Below are 16,741 nucleotides of genomic sequence, written 5' to 3'. Positions count from 1 at the left end.
TGGAGTGAGTTGTTTACTTTTGTGAGTCTCAGGATAAACTCAGCCCGGGCAAGTTGAGACGATCTCAGAACAACAGTCTTCACAGTCCTCACCTCAAACCGCCCAGAAATTTAACCTGAGCTAACGTTTTTAAACCAGACTTAACTTCTCCTCATTTGCATTAGAACATTACAAAGGTCAAGACTCCCACAGAGCAGGTATGCTTGGGTGGTGGATCATTCTCAGCACTGCACTGACGTGGTGTTGATGTGTTAGCGTGTGATGTGCTGGTATGAGTGGATCAGACACTGCATTGCTGCTAGAGTTTAAAGCCCTCATTGTCACTGCTGGACTGAGAATAGTCCACCAACCAAAAACATTCAGACAACAGCTGTGTAATGTGGACAGTGTCCTGTGTTCACTGATGAAGGACTAGAGAATGATCAACACAAATTGCAGTGTCAGATGAGCTACTCTCTCTGACTTTACATCTACAAGGTGGACCAATGAGGTAGGAGTGTCTAACAGAGTGGACAGTGAGTGGACACAGGGTTTAAAAACTCCAGCAGCACTGCTGTTTCTGATCCACTTGGACCAGCACGGCACAGTAATATTAAATTGTGACTATTTGGACATAGCTATGCGGACACTTGCCTCTCCAGTGTTTCTCCTGAGCTGAAGGGGTTACTCTCACTGCAGGTCTCTGTTCTCCTCCTTAGGGTTTTACTCTGAATGCTAGAACATTGCTTTGAGGATTTAAAGGCACACAGCCAGTGTTTCATTCCACATGAGCCCTGTTTCAGAACCAACCGCCCACAGCACCAGCAGCAGAACCAGCACCGTCTCACACAGCACTAAGGAGACGGAACGGGGACCTGCCCAGACATGACACACATACACACACACATACGCGCACACACACACACACACACACACACAAACAAGCACACACACCTATTAACGCTTTCACATGAATGAAGACAGAACAGAGAGAGTGGGAAATGGAATGAAAGAAAGAGAGGAAGAGAGTGAAGAACAACAAAAGATGACGTATGAGAGAGAAATAAAATGAAGATGATAGACAGAGAAGGAAGGAGAGATGGAGGGATGGAAGTAAAGAGGTTGTTTTTGTGTAAAGGTCATGCTGTTTCCCGGGGATGAGGGACTCCCTCTGTTTCATTACTGACCACAGCTAGAGTATGGACAAACCAGAGCAGTGTGTGTGTGTGTGTGTGACTGTGTGTTTGTGTGTGTGTGTGTGTGTGTGTGTGTGTGTGTGTGCACAAAAATATCTGTGAGTAATAAAAAAAAGAGAGAGAGATAGGAATGAGATAAGAGAGAAAGAGAGAGAGAGAGAAAGAGAGAGTGTGTAGGAGAAAGAAAGTCAGAACATCAGAATAAAGAGATGAGTGGATGTCATTGGTGCACAGTGAGTGTGGTTGTGTTTTTGTAACTGGAGAGACTTTTGGAAAGCTGTGACACACATACACACACACAGATAAATGGCAGTGTGGTGATTTAGTTCCACTCAACACTGAGTATAAACCAACAGTCATTTCACATTTGAAACATAGTCTCTGACCATCACAGGCCATCTGTCCATTCCTTTCATCTTTCCTTTTGAAGTGTATCTCATTTCATCATTGGACATTGTTTTTTTTTATTTTTATTTAGTCCCTGTAAATAATGATGGAATGAAAGTGTTTTACAGGAACCACATTATTATCGTTGTCCTGTAATTACTGAACCCTTGTTGTTGTATTGTTGTTGTTGTAGCTGTTGTTACCCTTACTGATTATTGTATGTGTTGATGCTGTTATCAATATCACTACAGATGTTTGACACCTATAGCAGCACAAACATCTATAACAGCACACACATCAACAACAACACACACCAGCCTCCTAACTGGGGAAAACTGGGAGGATTTTATTTTTGAAGAAGTGCTCTTTTATGTTCAGCCAATCAGAGACTTGATCCCCCCCACCCGCCCCCATCAAAAATCACCGCACCAATCACCCCCACCCCCAACACAAAACTCACAGAGCTCCATTACTCAAACAGTGATGTGATTCTGATCTGATTAATGAAACCACATTTGATTAAAAATGGAATCCCTTGTCATTTAATTCACACTGAAACTGGCCAGAGTGATACCATCTTCACACACACACAGAGAGAGAGAGAGAGAGAGAGAGAGAGAGAGAGAGAGAGAGAGAGAGAGAGAGAGAGAGAGAGAGAGAGAGAGAAAAAAGATGTAAAGGAATAAATTAAGAAACAGCAAGAAGAGAAATATAGAGACAGGAAAATTAATGAAGAGAGGAGTGAAAGAGAGAAATAGGGCAGAGAGAGATAGAAAGATAGAAAGAGAAGTGTTAAATCAGAGTGACAGACAGAGAAGTGTGATAAAGTGAGAGGTGAATGATGGAGAGATAAGCCTATAGCCCGATTTACACTTTTGTGGTGACTCGATAGTAACTAATACAAAGCCGGCATGTTTTTCCCACGTGGTATCGCTTCTACTTGAGTATGTTTTTTTCCTGGAGACCTCTGTATGTTTCAATTTGTTCAACATTCATATGCATCCCTGAAAACCCCAACATGTCTGAAGAAATCTCTCGGAATGAACTTGCAGCTGTCTGCGTCTCTGTGTGTGGAGGAGAAGAGTCCATGTTTCTGTACAGTTCAGCATAAACAATGTCCGTCCGACTTCTGACCAATTACAGTCTGTGCACGATGTGCAGTTACATTTATGGAGTGGTATATGGAACGCCGTTGGGCTCAAAATGTGTTGGATTCTCAGTGTTGAATACGTAGTGTATAATTTCTGTTAACACGCAAAAATATTTGCATGTTAATGCATTTTGAACGTGTTAACACAATATTATTTTGCGTATTAACACGTTAAGTTTGTGTATATGGATTTTTTCATCAATCATGATGTTTGTGAATCATGATGCTTTATTGCTGAAACAATATAAAGCCTTAACTTACTAAATAATGAAAAAGTTCCAATGTTTAATATTCTGAACAATGCCTCCCATCAGAATCTGAAAAGTTCATTTCACTATGGGTTTGTGTTGACACTATTGTTTAGCAGTATGCCAGTAAAAGAATGTATATGATTTATCAGTGTGAATGAATTATGCCTCAGTATGTGTCACACACATAGTGTGAGAGAATAGTGATGCTTGTTTGATATAAAATTGTATAAAGCTTTAGAATATTTTGTGAAGTTATATAATTATATGCATGTTTACAAATTTTAAGGTATTGAATGCCTGTTGAATGAGTCTTTTATTGTGTAAAATAAACTTCCAGTTGCCATGGGGATCAGCTCGCTAGTGTTGCTGTCTTCACACTGCTCACGTAGGGCTTGTCATAGCCATAGGTCAGTGCTTAACTAACTATGTTATGAATAATTAGGATAAAACATAGGGGCTACATTCACAGAGGATTTATGTTTTGTAATCAGCTATAATGTGCGATGTAAATCCTATTATGAATATGTAAGTACGTCCGGATTTGAGGCCTCTCATTGGCAAAAACCTTAACACTACAAAATTTTGTGTTAATGCGCAAAATTTAAATTACGTGTTAGTGCGCGTGTCAACAAGTTTTGAGTCCAACGGCCTTCCATAGAGGTGCGCGTTAGGCTACGGCATAGGGTTTGCATTGACATGTTGCCTATGTCATAGGGTCGACGCAGAAGTATAAATAGCCTCTCTTGTTCAGTGTTTAGCACCTCTTGTTTAATGTTTAGCCCCTAGCCGCTGTGTTTAGCCCCTTGCTTCTGTGTTTAGCCACTAGCCTCTGTGTTTAGCCCCTAGATTTACATTCTTCAGAAAAACATTTATTCTTATGTGTGTGTGTGTGACTTATTTGATCATGTTCGATGTGTGCTGATTGATATCAGTATTAAAACATTCACCTGATTTCCATCAGCTCTTAAAGTAGCAGTAGGAAGAGTTTCAGACATCCCTCTAGCTCAGTGGCTTAGTGTGTGAACTACAACAAAACTAACAATTCCCACAGTCTGTTCTTTGCCTGCTTTACCCACACTGACCCTCAGCACACCTGCCCTTCACCTGCTTTATAATAATAATAATAATAATAATAATAATAATAATACATTTTTGATAAGTGTCTTTCAAGACACCCAGGGACACTGTAAAATAAGAGTAAGAAATAAATAAAAATAAAGATAACAGTAAATAACAATAACAATTAAATGCATAGAATTAAAAACACAGCACAAAGGCAAAAAACACAGTTCAGGCTCAGCCATAACCCAGCTGGAAAAAGATGGGTTTTAAAACTAGCTTTGAACGTAGCCATGGACGAACAAGCACGTAACTCAAAAGGGAGACTATTCCACAACTTTGGGCCTGCAACAGAAAAGGCCCTATCACAAACAGAGCAAAGCTTGGAGAGAGGAAATTTAAGTGAATTTGAATCAGATAAGTGAAGAGTGTATACTGGAGAGTATAACTGAAGGAGCTCACCCAGGTACGAAGGTGTAAGGCCATTCAAAGGTTTAAACATCAGCACAATTAACTTGTACTGTACACAATTCTGAACTGGGAACCAATGATGTTTCAGGGTTAGACCCGTTCAACACCTAGGCTGGGAGTCCATGCAGTACAGCATTGCAGTAGTCAATTTTAGATGTTACCAATGCATGAACAATGGTCTCAGCAGCAGCAAAAGAGAGAAAGGGCCGGATCTTAGCAATTTTCTTTAAATGGAAAAAAGCTGTCTTACAGAGGTTCTAAATGTGGTTCAAAAGAAAGAGTGGAGTCAAAAATGACTCCCAAATTTCTGATCCGGATTGAAGATGAGGCAATGAGATCTTAGATAGAGACAGTGATATTGCTTTTTAACTGTAGCTGGAGAGGCAATTAGTATAGCTTATGATTTGTTACTAATCAGACTTAGTTCTCCTTCATCTATGTCCTCACATTGGCTAAACAGTGCATCAGAACTGAGGGCATCAGAACTGAGATCTGCACATCATCGTCAAAACAGTAAAACTGCAACCCATGTCACCTAATGATGTTTCCAAGAGGTAGCATGTGCAGTATAAAAAGCAGTGGGTCAAGGAACAAACCTTGAGGGACAACATTAGCGCTTTTCCATCAACAAGGAACCGGAACAGTTCGCAAACTAAATTTGGAACTGTTCAGCGCCTTTCCACCAACATAAACTGGTTCACAAACCAGAAAAGTTAGTTCCCTGCTGGAACCAAACAAGAGCTGGTTTTTCAGCATGTACCGTGACATTGTCAGTGAGCGTGTCAAGGTTCAGTAACTCAAGAAAGACCTCAGAGGCTCAAATCCTGCGTTAACGCTAAGTGGATCTGGACAGGGATCATTTGCTTATTTGCTTAAGTTTCATATAAATAAATAATAGGAAATTAAACAGGAACATGTTCCATTTGTATGTTTCTGCAGCTGTGTTTGGGGTGACACCATGCACGTTTGTCACGCTTTTCACAACCAGGACTGCTCGGAACTCGGCAACATTTACACACAATAAGCTGTGATACAAAACTTTCATGCACCGTAGTAAAAGTGGACAAACACCTGCCATTAAAATTTATAAACTTAGAACAGATGTCAAAATCAATTGATGCTGTGCAAGGTGGAAATAAAGAATAGATTGCATTTGTTATTTGGTTAAAGGCCATGAACTGAGAGCAAAGATCAGATGATGGGACCATGGAAAAGCATTTTGCAGGATGCAGCAACTTATTAACAGATGAAAAAGACCTCTAGGATTGCCATGGGCACCTTGAATGATATTCAAATAATAAAAAAAATTAGTTTTATTTTAGCTTTAAGCAAGGGCCTGCACAGTCAAACCAGTTCTATTCCAAAGGTGCTCAAGCTGACGTCCAACTGTCTTCAGTTTGCGCAGCTCTGGTGTGTACCAAGGAGCAGCATGTGAGAATGTAACAGTGCGTGTTCTAAGAAGAGTCCGATTATTTAAAATAGAAGAAAGGGTTTTGTCATAATGGACCACTAAAGTGTCAGGATCCATAAATTCAGGTGTAGAAATTTGGCTAAGCTTGTTCATAATAATGGCGGGATAGTGGCATAGCAGGTAGTGCTGCAGTCACACAGCTCCACTAACTCACACACCAACACAAACGCAAACACACAGCCGACACACACTCATCCACACCATGTATAATAAGTGCCACTGACATTTTGTTTTCTTTATTATATTATCCTGTAAAGTTAGTCCAACCTAGCAACAGTTAATGTGAGAGATCTAGATTGTGGGTGGAGCTTGAGTAAATTAAATAAAATGATGATAATGATCAGGTGTTAATCAGTTTTTCTGGATCTGCTGATGATGTGAGCAGAGTGATGCTGAGATGGGGAGAGAAATGAAGAGTGAATGGGGAGAGAAAACAGGAAAATGTCCCCTGCTGCCCTCAGGTGTCCATCGACTTCAATCAGGCACACACAGGGCTGAGACCACATTGAGGAGACATTAATACCCATAGTCTCTGATTGATCATTTTATGTCTTCAATAAACCACTCTAACAGGTGTGAAGTGAAAAATAAAATCACAGCCTATGAATCACAGCTCAGTCAGGCCTCACCTAGAGAGTGTCCAGTCCAGTCACAATCCAGTCTACACTAGTCCAGGCCAGTACAGTCCCGATCCAATCAAATCCAATCCAATCCAGTCCACTCCAGTCTAGTTCAGTCCGGTCCAGTTCCCTTCCAGTCCAATCTAGTTCAGTCCAGTTCCCTTCCAGTCCAATCTAGTTCAGTCCAGTTCCACTCCAGTCCTGTAAATAACACACACTGATAGTGTTATTAATCAAAAGCCTAAATATCTGGTTTATTCAATGATCACATATAAAAAAAACACACACTGAATAACCCACTCCAACACACACACAAACACAAAGACACACTTCAACGCACACCCAAACACACACTGCGATACACACAAATACCTCTAATGAGCACTGACACCCTGCCTTCCACCACCGTTTGTGTGTGTGTGTGTCTGATTTCTGAGGTGTGTCCTAGTACTGTCTGACTCACAGACCTTTTCAACATTTTCCAAAATTCCCCAGAATCCCCTGTGTGAGCTGTGGACACAGTGTTCTGGTAGACAGTGGAGAATGGTAGGGTCACAGATTTCTCTCCAGTGGTGAATGAAACCAGACGTCTCCAAGTCCCCAACATACACCCAGCATTTTATTCCCTCTCCACCTCCACCAGCACCTCCACCGTCTTTATTCTCTATGGAGTAATGATGAAGATGATGATAACAGAAGACTGTGGATATCTGTCCCTCACTGCCTCCTGCATGTCCCTCTCCACTTGGACTGGGTTTAAACACCACCCCCTTCTCTAAACTATGGCCAGGCGCCAGCTGTGTGTTCCCCACCATTTACTGTCCTCACTGGAGGTGGGGTTTTTAGAGGAAGATGTCTGGTTCCATTCAATCCACTGTCGACTATTTGTAAAATTATTTACAGTTCAGCTCTGTTTTGTTTGTAACTGGATTTAAAAAGTCACTGCATTACATTTGATTATGACAAGCTTCATACAGAGAGAGAGAGAGAGCGTGAGAGAGAGGGTGAGGGAAGAAGCTTTTAGGCGCTGAGAGACCTGTTGCTGTAGCGACAATCAACTTCGTTTAACAGGAGGAAGCAGTGACAGTCATCAGACTCTTAATTATTCTCTCTCTCTCTCTCTCTCTCTCTCTCTCTCTCTCTCTCTCTCTCTCTCTTTCACTTCCACTTGATTCTTTCCCTCTCTTTCTCTCTTTCCACGGTCCACAGCACTCCTGATGCTTGAGTTTCCACCCCCTCCTATGTGGTTTCCCTTGGAGCCCAAACATGTTTGCTAATCTTGGCCTGATCTGCTTCACCATGAATTTACTGTGTTCCAGGATTCCGATTTCCAGAGGAAAAGTAAAATTAAAATAAATAAAATGCACAAGAGCAAAGAGACATTTGAGGATGTGGCCCTGTGTGAGTCAGATCTGTGGTGCTGCCACAGCCATCCATAAACAGGAGTCACGCTCGGTAGGAACAGCACCACAAGAGGGCGTCATTATTATTTCAGTAGCTAAAACAGAACTGCGGCTGAACAATCAGAAATTTGGTGATGTTTCATCACAGGTCCAATACTGCAAGACCAGGCTACGCTCCCAGATGTTGTTGCTATTCTTTGAGTTAATCACAGTGATTTGTTTCCAGAACTAATTAATGATTCAGACAGTTTCTGCACTGTGATTAACACCGGTGTTGAGGAGAGGGGATCTCCGGGTGGAGGGTGGTGTCTCCTGACACGACCATATGGGGGGACTTTTACGAGGAGATGAGAGGAATTGGTTGATAACACACCGTTACCTTCACCCTCAGTTCTCAGTGTTTATATCTCAGTAAACTCCTCCTGAACCACACTGTCTCAGTCTGCGCAGCTTCAGTTTCCGCTCTGGAGACAGGGAACATCTCTCAGATTGATTTTGTTCATCCAAGAGGATGGAATTCCCAGAATTCCAGTAAAGCTCTGTTATTAAATACCAAACACAGGCAGAGAAACCAAGCCAGGTCACTAAGTGTGGGGCTCCTAGGTGGCATTGAATATGAATGCTCTTAATCTGTCTCACTCTCTCACACACACAAAAACACACACTGTGCAGCATTTTCTGATGTGTGTTTGAGTCAGCAGGACATACTCCTTGTGCGTCCTTAAAGGAACAGTGCGGCAAAACAATATTACACCACCTTTAAAACCTATTACACAGCACACATTGACCCAAGAGCCAGAGGCTGCATTTTATTAAATGTCCTTCACAGAGGCATTCACATCCACAGTCTAATATTCCATCACCATTTATCAGCCTCCATTTATCCCTTAGTTTTCTGTCTTTAAGACTAAAATATGTAAATGAGCTGTGTTCTGACATAGATTTTGAGATGTTAATCGATTAAAACAAATTATGTAGTTAATTGCACAATTTACTTTGATTAATCATGAGTAATCACACTGTCATTTCTTTAAACTGAAGCTTTTAATAATAGATATTTAAATGTAAAATATAAGAATCAATGTAAGATCATAACAATGGAATTATATTTAAATTAGTATTGTGAATTACTGGTGGAAGTTTTGGCCACATACATACACAGTTAAAGATGTAATTAGCAATAAAAATTTAAATTACATAGAAAATATAGCGATATCACAAAAACAAATAGTTTATAGCAGGCTGATTTAGCAGGTTAGTTTCCAAATCGGGACTGGGGTGAGAAACCGTGTGAAAACTTTAAGATCGATTACATCAGTGATGGACAGTAACAAAGTAAATGTAATTCGTTACTGTACTTAAGTGTTTTCCTTTCATATATCTATACTTAACTGGACTATTTCCATTTTGGGCGACTTTTTACTTTTACTTCATTACATTTTACACTAAATATCTTACCTTTTACTCCTCTGCATATGAAAATCTGCCATTACTTTTGGTTTACGTGTGAATAAAACCATAACATGTCTGAACAAAGCTCCTGGCTCTGCACAGCTCTCCACACAACACAGCAGCACCGTTGCTAGGAAACGAATGAACACAATTACCATGCTAAAACAAGTGTTTCTCTACCTAAAACCAATAATAGCAAATGCAGACATTTTTCAACCGTTGTGTGAATTTGAAACTGTAAGTAATCACTTTCAGTTATTAGAACCGTTATGAATTAACAAAATTATTTGTACTGTTTACTGTTTGGCTGTATTCAAATCATCAATAGCTACTATTCATTCATACACGGTTTATGGATCTGTTCATGACACAAATCACTCACAGAGGGTCAGAATTAGTTGTATATTTATTAATCACAATACGTGAAGCAAGGTCAAAACCAGAATAAATATTCCAAAACCCAAAACTCAGTATAGAAAAATCACTGCAATGAAAAAACGCTGGATTGAAAAAAAAACGCTGTTTTTAAAAAAAGCTGCATAAACTCAACAGCATTAAGGAGGACACAAATACATTTCCAAAATGCTGCATTGAAAAAACATGCTGCTTTAACCAGAAATGCTTGGACTTATTAGAAATAATTTTATGGAGCATGGAACTTGACCAACCATTGAAAACCATTTAAAGTTTTTGGATTTTGGATGCCATTTAAAAATTTACAGACATTTTTACAATGTGGGTTAGACCCAGGAGTTCTTCTAGGAACCCCAAAAGATACTTGAGGGATCATTCAAAAAGGAAGCCCCCGAATAATGAAAAGCATGACTGAATTTGAATTTGCATTTCTGTATTATTTAAAAAGTTTACAATTATGTAAAATGGGGTGGCACGGTGGTGCAGCAGGTAGTGTCACAGTCACACAGCTCCAGGGACCTGTGGAGATTCCCCATCTGTCCATGATCAGGAGAGGCGCACCCAGCAAGATCTGGCAAACCATTCCAATATGGTTTGGTCGCTTCCCAGGACATATTATGAATATATGACATATTATTATTAATAATAGCATTGACAACAACAACAACAATAATATATAGAAAATGGTTGCGCTGCTTGGATCACTCTTCGACCCTAATTTGAACACCGGGTGTTCGTATACCTATCTTTCTTTTTTTGTGACACACATGCACGTAAACAGGGTAGGACACTGTTCCCCTCCTCCTCACTCTCTCCACCTCCCCCTCCCTTTCTCTCTCTCACACACGGATGCACAGAAAAAGCACTGAGAGGTTTATGTTAGAGAAACCCAGAATTCAACGTAAAAAAAAAATGACACTAAGAAACCTCCAGAAAAGCTTATCTCTATCCACTGAACAGATATATTCCATTGCCTATGTAGTCACATCTTGGTTGAATCTTGGTTGACTTTACAGATGGCATTACATTGCTACAATATACACATATCTATATTATTTGTTCATCCATTTTATCATCTCCACTTTGATCAGTGTATATTCATTTTTAAACAAAGACTGTTCTTCTAACATGGATGAATAAGATAACAACGAGGACACAGCCTCCCTTGCCCGGAGCAGGGTTACCGGGGCCTCACCCTGGAGCCAGGCCTGGTGGCCGGACTTTCACCTATGGGGTCCGGCCGGGCTTAGCCCGAAGGAAATACATGGGTCCACTCTCCCATGGGCCCACCACCTGTGGGAGAGGTAGTAATCCGGGTCTGGTGCATTGTGGATCGGGTGGCGGTCGGGGTCGGGGGCCCTGGCGTTCTGATCCTCGGTTACTGAAACTGGCTTTTGGAACATGGAACGTAACCTCTCTGGTGGGAAAAGAGCCTGAGCTGGTGCACGAGGTTGAGAGGTACCGGCTAGATATAGTTGGGCTCACCTCGACACACAGTATGGGCTCTGGAACCAATCTCCTTGAGAGGGGCTGGATGCTCTTTCACTCTGGAGTTGCCCAGGGTGAGAGGCGTAAGGCAGGTGTGGGCTTACTCATAGCCCCCCAGCTTAGCGCCTGTACGTTGGGGTTTACCCCAGTGGACGAGAGGGTAATTTCCCTGTGCCTTCGGGTTGGGGAAAGGGCTATGACTGTTGTTTGTGCTTATGCACCGAACAGCAGTTCAGAGTACCATGCCTTCTTGGGGACCCTAGAGGGAGTGCTGGAGAACACTCATTCTGGGGACTCCATTGTTCTGCTGGGGGACTTCAACGCTCACGTGGGTAATGACAGTGAGACCTGGAGGGGCGTGATTGGGAGGAACGGCCCCGCTGATCTGAACCCGAGTGGTGTTCAGTTATTGGATTTCTGTGCTCGTCACAGTTTGTCCATTACGAACACCATGTTCGAACATAAGGGTGTCCACAAGTACACCTGGCATCAGGACACCCTAGGCCGCATTTCGATGATCGACTTTATAGTCGTATCATCTGACCTGCGGCCATATGTTCTGGACACTCGGGTGAAGAGAGGCGCTGAGCTGTCAACTGATCACCACCTTGTGGTGAGTTGGATCAGATGGCGGGGGAGGATGCCGGACAGACCTGGCAGGCCCAAACGTGTGCTGAGGGTTTGCTGGGAACGTTTGGCAGAGGAACCTGTCAGAAAGATCTACAACTCCCACATCCGGCAAAGCTTCGACTGCATCCCGGGGGAGGCTGGTGACATTGAGTCCGAGTGGGCCATGTTCCGGACTCCATTGTTGAGGCGGCTGAACGGAGCTGTGGCTGCAAGGTTGTCGGTGCCTGTCGGGGTGGCAATCCCCGCACTCGGTGGTGGACGCCCCGGGTGAGGGGGGCTATCAAGCTGAAGAAAGAGTCCTATCAAGCCTGGTTGGCTCAGGGGACTCCGGAGGCAGCCGACAGGTACCGGGGAGCCAAGCGGCTTGCGGCCTCGGCAGTCGCTGAGGCAAAAACTCGGGTGTGGGAGGAGCTCGGTGAGAACATGGAAAACGACTTTTGGTCGGCTCCAAGAAGTTTCTGGCAAACCGTCAGGCGACTCAGGAGGGGAAAGCAGTTTTCCACCAACACTGTATATGGTGGGGGTGGGGAACTGTTGACCTCGACTGGGGACGTCATCAGATGGTGGAAGGAGTACTTTGAGGATCTTCTCAATCCCACCAGCACGTCTTCCGCAGAGGAAGCAGAGCTTGGGGACCCCGGGGGGGCTCGTCTATCACTGGGGCTGAAGTGGCCAAGGTGGTAGGGAAACTCCTTGGCGGTAGGGCCCCGGGGGTGGATGAGGTTCACCCCGGGTTCCTCAAGGCTCTGGATGTTGTGGGGCTGTCCTGGTTGACACGTCTTTGCAACATCGCGTGGACATCGGGGGCAGTGCCTCTGGACTGGCAGACTGGGGTGGTGGTTCCCCTTTTCAAAAAGGGGGATCGGAGGGTGTGTTCCAACTATAGGGGGATCACACTCCTCAGCCTCCCAGGTAAGGTCTATGCGGGGGTACTGGAGAAGAGAGTCCGACTGATAGTTGAACCTCGGATCCAGGAGGAACAATGCGGATTCCGCCCCGGTCGTGGAACACAGGACCAGCTCTTTACCCTCGCTAGGATCCTGGAAGGTGCATGGGAGTTTGCTCAACCAGTCTACATGTGTTTTGTGGATCTGGAGAAGGCATTCGACCGTGTCCCTCGGGGTATTCTGTGGGGGGTGCTCAGGGAGTATGGGGTACTGGGCTCTTTGTTACGAGCTATCCAGTCCCTGTACAAACAGAGCAGGAGTCTGGTTTGTATGGCTGGCAGTAAATCTGACTGGTTTCCAGTCAGAGTTGGACTCCGTCAGGGCTGCCCGTTGTCACCGGTTCTGTTCATAATTTTTATGGACAGAATTTCTCGGCGTAGCCAAGTGGCGGAGGGTGTCCGGTTTGGTGGTCTCAGGATTCCATGTCTGCTTTTTGCAGATGATGTGGTCTTGTTGGCTTCATCGAGCCGGGACCTCCAGCTCTTGCTGGACCAGTTTGCAGCCGAGTGTGAAGCGGTAGGGATGAGGATCAGCACCTCCAAGTCCGAGTCCATGGTACTCAGCCGGAAAAGGGTGGAGTGCTCTCTCCAGGTTGGAAGTGAGATCCTGCCTCAAGTGGAGGAGTTTAAATACCTCGGGGTCTTGTTCACGAGTGAGGGAAATGTCTCGACTGGCCTGGGAACGCCTCGGTATACCCCCGGAGGAGCTAGAGTCAGTGGCTGGGGAGAGGGAGGTCTGGGTTTCTTTGCTCCGACTGCTTCCCCCGCGACCCGGACCCGGATAAGCGGTGGATAATGGATGGATGGATGGACTGTTCTTCTACAGTATAGAAACAATAGTTTGAGTTTAATATAAACTCTACAGGTTTAAAGTCAGAAAATAGTATTTGAAAGTGTGTAAGATTAATCATCAGGTTTTGGTGTACTGTCAACATCTATTACAATCAAATCACTGCATTACACATTCCATTATTTTAGACTTACCTGTAAACATACGTCATCCATGACAACAAGCTGATTTTGGATTTTTCAAAAAAAAGATGCCACAGTCCGGCTGTATTTTTTGCCTCTATGACTTTTATGCTGGCAAATTAATGATGGGAATACAAAAAATAAATAAAAAAATAAAAATGAATATATATATATATCTAATAAATTAAAGCTGTAAATTAGCTGTTATCACACCCGTTGAAGGTTCAGACATTGTGAGATGTTTTGTTTAAATAGCAAATTGCTAATTGTGAATTATAATATATTTACTTTTATATCATATTTACTCAAAGTATTATCCTATTTATGTCTAGATTATACCATTATAAGAATACTGCATATATAACAATACAAAAATATAGCAGTCGGTGCTGTTACTGCCTTAAAGGCACTATAATTGTTCAAACAGACCCAAAGCATGTGTTTGTGCTTGTTGTGTTTGCTGCGCATAAAACGTGTCAGTACTGGATTTACTTCTTTTACTGTTGGGTACACTTTGATGCTAAAGTTACATATTGCTACTTTTAATTAGAGAGGAAAAAATGTGGGAAAGTTATGGAACAATATTTATTTAGCGGGTTGAAAAACGTGGATGTTGGCTTGTATGCTGCAAACACACAGACACACACTAGAATATTGCGAAAAGGTTCAATATTGAAGACACCTGGTGCCACACTCTAACCAGCTAATTAACTCAAAACATCTGCAACGGCCTTTAAATGGTCTCTCAATCTAGTTCTGTACGCTACACAATCATGGGGAAGACTGCTGACTTGACAGTTGTCCAAAAGATGACCATTGATGCCTTACACAAGCATGTCAAGACACAAATGGTCATTGCTCAAGAGGCTGGCTGTTCACAGAGCACATTAATAGAGAATGTGTACAAGCAATAAAGATAACCACACTGGAGAGGACTGTGAAACAAAACCCATTAAAAAATGTGGGGGAGATTCACAAAGACTGGACTGCTGCTGGAGTCTTCAAGCTGGTTCAAGAACCACCACGCACAGATGTATGCAAGACATGGGTTTCAGCTGTCGCATTCCTTGTGTCAAGCCACTCTTGAACAAGAGAAGCGTCTTGCTTCCAAAAAAGACTGGACTGCTGCTGAGTGGTCCAATGCTCTCTGATTAAAGTAAATTTTGCATTTCCTTTGGAAATCAAGAACTAAACATCCATCCATTATCTGTAACCGCTTATCCAATTTAGGGTCGCGGGGGGTCCAGAGCCTACCTGGAATAATTGGGTGCAAGGCGGGAATACACCCTGGAGGGGACGCCAGTCCTTCACAGGGCAACACAGACACACACACATTCACGTCGCCAATCCACCTGCAACATGTGTTTTTGGACTGTGGGAGGAAACCAGAGCACCTGGAGGAAACCCACGCGGACACGGGGAGAACACACCAACTCCTCACAGACAGTCACCCGGAGCGGGAATCGAACCCACAACCTCCAGGCCCCTGGAGCTGTGTGACTGCGACACTACCTGCTGCGCCACCGTGCCGCCCTGAACTAAACATTGTACACATTTTAAGAAAAGTACAAATTTGTGGAACTGCACCTACTCTGGAGGTTTTTACAAACTGGGATAACTCCAAAGACATCCAAGACCCACCTGAGCTTCATATTCGATTGGAAAGACAGCTTGTCACTGTTTTACTAATCATGGACTCCTGCGAAAAAAAAGGTGAGCTAGAAACTTCACGCCCCGCAGCAGAAGTGCGCCAAGTTCCTACGGAGTGCAGTGAGGCGATGCGAGCAGGAGAGTAAAACATTCTGGCAAAGCCTCAGCAAAATATACCAGCGATCTATATGGTTAGTAAATGAGTGAAATTTGTGCCATAGGTTCTCGTAGAGTACACAACTCTTTGAAAGTGTTCTTTCCCCCCTTTTCTTAACATAGCTGGCTTAGCTAGTCTGAAATTGTAAACTCTCTAGCTAGTTCTAGTTAGTTAGCTAGCTTTGGACATGATGGAACGTTCCCTCCACCACTGTATACCACTGCTAATGTTTGTTTACTTGTAGCTTTGGTAATAAAAAAAGAATGATAGATGCTAAGATTGAGAGCTGGTAAGTTCTTGTAATCTCACCTTCTCCCATTTAGCACTGATCATTAGTTGTTAATAGCTGACTTTATCAGACTAGTCTAATAATGGCAGAATATAGTCCCATTATAGAGTATTGAAAAAAGATCAGATAAAGAGAGCCTGTTAACAGTATCCAGCAGTGTTGTCAGTTTCTTCACCTAGTTGCTTTTAACACATATTTCAAAGTTAACAACTGCAGCCAAATTTTTAAATACAGCCTGGTTACTGTTTAGCCTGCAAGCAGAGCTAGTTAAGCAGAATGCTTTTTGTTTTGCAGCCAAAATATAGCAGTTATTAACTCCCTAGTCAGCTTCTTTTCTTCACCTGCAGTCCTTCATAGCACAAGGAAAACTGCTATTACATATGTTTTTAATCAGTGAAAGCTAGAGTGGCAGCATTAGTAAGAAAACTTTTCAAGACGTGGTTTCAACAGGTTTAAAAATGCCTAATTGTTTGAGGCTCACAGTCTGTGTGTAAGAATTGGCAGCCGTTCTTCTAAAAATTTCAAAAATCCTTAGGTTAGTCATAATGTGTTCACCCACACTTAGGTGACTCAGTCACTAACTGCATAATGATAACATTAACAGCTTTTCCAATCTGCACAATGAAGTATTCAAATAATCACACCATCATTAATAATAATATCAACAATAATAGTGTTGTATTTATTTTTTCTTTTATTATTATTTGTTTTACCTATTTGTACATTTTAAATTGTTTCAGATCTACCCACTACCTC

Source organism: Hoplias malabaricus, chromosome 5 (genome assembly GCF_029633855.1).
Source record: "Hoplias malabaricus isolate fHopMal1 chromosome 5, fHopMal1.hap1, whole genome shotgun sequence".
Taxonomy (NCBI): Eukaryota; Metazoa; Chordata; class Actinopteri; order Characiformes; family Erythrinidae; genus Hoplias; species Hoplias malabaricus.
Note: the sequence above shows the minus strand (reverse complement) of the source record.